The following is a 4481-nucleotide window of genomic DNA, read 5'->3' as shown; positions in this document are numbered from 1 at the left end:
TAAGAGTGTCTGGGATAGAGTTAGCATAAAGAGAGGGACCAGAAGAGAATCGTAAGATACCCTTCTTTTAATTATTATTTTGTACCCCTAAACCTTAGGATCTAGAAGAATGTTTGGTAGAATGTTGAATTAATTAATGAAATAATTGCACTCCTTTAAAGAAGGAAGAAACTGAAAATGAAGATACGTAGAACAATATAAATGGTAAAAGAACGGCAAAAGAGCTCAGTGCCACAGAATCCAAAAGAAGAAAGGCATTCAAGGAGTAAACCAGCAAAACAAAATGTTACTGAGATTAAGCATGGTGAATCTGAATAAATTATGTTAGATACATGGAACTCTGTAATCCTTAATAACAAGGGTTTGAGTAAAATGAAGGGGATTAAAACAAGATTATAGAAATAAGTTACAATCCTGCTCTCCAGGTGCTAATAGTCTAATGCGTATATGGGAAAAAAGAGAAAAATGAATGATGTATTACAATAGATTGAGACAATATTACAACAGAGAAAACACTGGGTACAAGAGAAGCCCTTAGGTCATAAGAGGGTTTCTTGGAGAAGGTAATGCCTGAGTTGTGTCTTAAGGAACAGAGGAATAAACTACACAGAGTAGCACAATTATAGATGAGTAGTAGGGATGGTTATTAGTGTATCTCAGGTAGTAGAAGTACACATACAAAAAAAAAAAAATGAGGGTAGATTTAGAGAACTCAAGTCATTCTTTAAGTTCTAGTTTCCATTATCAACAATTGGGCCAAGAAGTGCCTGGCTTCCTTTCTTGCCTTTCACTTTTTCAGTCTAGTCCAATATATTTAACTGAAAATAAAAATGTATATTCCATTCCTAAAGTTTCTAACTAACTTTGAGCAGGAGCTAATTCCTTTAATGGATCTAAAGAACGTTTCCATTATATAGAAAGGAAGTGACATTAAAACAGGATCACTGTTTTCCCAATTTATAAAAATAAGTGAAAAGGAAGACATACCCTTTTCAGTTTCTTAATACATATATAAAATCAAGCAAAAATAATGATCATAATGGTAGAAAAGAAATGTGTCCTAAAGTAACAGTTACACACTTTAGGAATAGTTTCCCTGAAAATTATAGTATTTTTACTCATCTATTAGAGTTTGTAGTAAATTGTTTTTCCATCAGTTTATAGTAACTGGATAAAAAGAGAAAATTTGAGAGTGACTCCTAGTTATAAGAAAGGGAGTTATCTTAGTAATAGTATCATTATTATAGAATTGTTGAGATACAACAGTGAAATGATCTTGCACTTATTTTGTGGTGAGAGTGAAGAAGATTTATGTAAAGTCATAAGATATTAATGGAAGTAGAGAAATGTACAAATACATTTCTAATGGAAAATAACAGAAATGTAAGTGCTACTTGGGAATCTAATCAGCAAGTATCATTGAAGAAGGGTACTTATAAAAATATGTAGCTAGCCAAAAAAAAATGAAATATACAGTTAAATTTCTTGGGCATATATTTAAGTTTCCTTCATATATTGAATTTGATACCAGACTTACTTATAACTGAGACTTTAAAGATGGTATACTTTAAATTCAATAAGTATATCTAGTTTTTCTGTCCATCAACTATGCATTGTTTAAGAAAGGTAAGTATTCAGCCTGCATTTACAAGAGAAAGCTCTGTGTGAAATTTTAAAAGCTAAACCAGAAATGCATATCCTTAAGTATCGAAGCACAGAAATGAGAAATTGTGCAACACAAGTCGGTCACAAATTACTGTATTATTTTCCACTCCAATCTGACATTTACAAAAATCCAATATTTGGGAATCAAACATTTATTTTAGAATACCTAATAGATATAGTACTTTACAAAGCAATATCACAAAAGGCAAACTCAATACTCAAAGAATCTTACATGTGGCCAATGAAATAGAACACTCATCTCTAATACATATGGTTGTCTGTTTGTAATAGGTTTGGGCTTCAACTATTGAAATATAAATGGAGCCCACAAGGTGAGGCTCCCAGGTGAGGCTGCCTTGAGCAGAGAGCAGGGCTGCCTCAGACATATTGAGAAAACACACAGAGACTGACAGCACTCTACCAACAGAGTTTTGACTCCTACTCACACTCAGGACAGAAGGACTGGTTTTCTCCTGGCTGAGAAGGCTCTCTGGGTTTACAGAAATATACTCAAAATATTAGAGAAAGGGGAGATTCAAGATGGTGGGCACAAGAGACCTCCCAGCTCCAAGTAACATCAAACGGTGAAAACCTCCCAGAGATCTCCATCTCAAGGTCAAGACGCGGCTCTACTCAACGACCAGTGAGCTACTTAATGGACACCCTATGCCAAACAACTAGCAAGACAGGAACACAAACCCACCCATTAGCAGAGAGGCAGTCTAAAATCATAATAAGGCTACAGATACCCAAAAACACACCACAAGGCGTGAACCTGCCCACCAGAAAGACAAGATCCAGCCTCATCCATCAGAACACAGGCACTAGTCCCCTCCACTGGGAAGGCTACACAATCCACTGAAACAAACTTAGCCACTGGGGGCAGACACCAAAAACAATGGGAACTATGAACCTGTAGCCTGTGAAAAGGAGATCCCAAACACAGTAAGTTAAGCAAAATGAGAAGACAGAGAAACACACAACAGATGAAGGAACAAGGTAAGAACCCACCAGACCTAACAAATGAAGAGGAAATAAACAGTATACCTGAAAAAGAATTCAGAATAATGATAATAAAGATGATCCAAAATCTTGGAAACAGAATGGAGAAAATACAAGAAACGTTTAACAAGGACCTAGAAGAACTAAAGAGCAATCAAACAGTGATTAACAACAAAATAAATGAAATAAAAAATTCTCTAGAAAGGATCAGTAGCAGAATAACTGAGGCTGAAGAACGGATAAGTGACCTGGAAGATAAAATATTGAAAATAACTACTGCAGAGAAGAATAAAGAAAAAAAAAATGAAAAGAATTAAGGACAGTCTCATAGAATTCTGGGACAACATTAAATGCACCAACATTTGAATTATAGGGGTCCCAGAAGAAGAAGAGAAAAAGAAAGGGAATGAGAAAATATTTGAAGAGATTATAGTTGAAAATTTCCCTAATATGGGAAAGGATATAGTTAATCAAGTGGAGGAAGCACAGAGAGCCCCATACAGGATAAATCCAAGGAGAAACATGCCAAGACATATATTAATCAAACTATCAAAAATTAAATACAAAGAAAAAATATTAAAAGCAGCAAGGGAAAAACAACAAATAACATACAAGGGAATCCCCATAAGGTTAACAGCTGATCTTTCAGCAGAAACTCTCAAAGCCAAAAGGGAGTGGCAGGACATATTTAAAGTGACGAAGGGGAAAACCTTACAACCAAGATTACTCTACCTCAAAAGGATCTCATTCAGATTTGATGGAGCAATTAAAACCTTTACAGACAAGTACAGAATGAGAGAGAGGGGATGGAAAAAGATATTCCATGCAAATAGAAATCAAAAGAAAGCTGGAGTAGCAATTGTCATATTAGACAAAATAGACATTAAAACAAAGACTATTACAAGAGACAAAGAAGGACACTACATAATGATCAAGGGATCAATCCAAGAAGAAGACATAACAATTGTAAATATTTATGATCCTGACATAGGAGCACTTCAATACATAAGGCAAATACTAACAGCCATACAAGAGGAAATCAACAGTAACACAATCATAGTAGGGGACTTTAACACCTCACTTCCACCAAAGGAGAGATCATCCAAAATGAAAATAAATGAGGAAACACAAGCTTTAAATGATACGTTAAACAACATGGTCGTAATTGATACTTATAGGACTTTCCATCCAAAAACAGCAGATTACACTTTCTTCTCAAGTGCTCATGGAAAATTCTCCAGAATAGATCATATCTTGGGTTACAAATCAAGCCTTGGTAAATTTAAGAAAATTGAAATCATATCAAGTATCTTTTCTGACAGAAATGCTATGAGACTAGATATCAATTACAGGAAAAAAAACTGTAAAAAATACAAACACATGGAGGCTAAACCATACACTACTTAATACCCAAGAGATCAATGAAGAAATCAAAGAGGTAATCATAAACACCTAGAAACAAGTAACAATGAAAACACAATGACCCAAAACCTATGGGATGCAGCAAAAAGAGTTCTAAGAAGGAGGTTTACAGCAATAAAATCCTACCTTAAGAAACAAGAAACATCTCAAGTAAACAACCTAACTTTACAACTAATGCAACTGGAGAAAGAAAAACAAAAAAACCCCAAAGTTAGCAGGAGGAAAGAAATCATAAACATGAGATCAGAAATAAATGAAAAAGAAATGAAGGAAACTATAGCAAAGATCAATAAAAGTAAAAGCTGGTTCATTGAGAAGATAAACAAAGTTGATAAACCATTAGCCAGACTCATCAAGAAAAAAAGGAAGAAGACTCAAATCAATAGGATTAG

Source organism: Physeter macrocephalus, chromosome 13, assembly GCF_002837175.3.
Source record: "Physeter macrocephalus isolate SW-GA chromosome 13, ASM283717v5, whole genome shotgun sequence".
NCBI lineage: Eukaryota > Metazoa > Chordata > Mammalia > Artiodactyla > Physeteridae > Physeter > Physeter macrocephalus.
Note: the sequence above shows the minus strand (reverse complement) of the source record.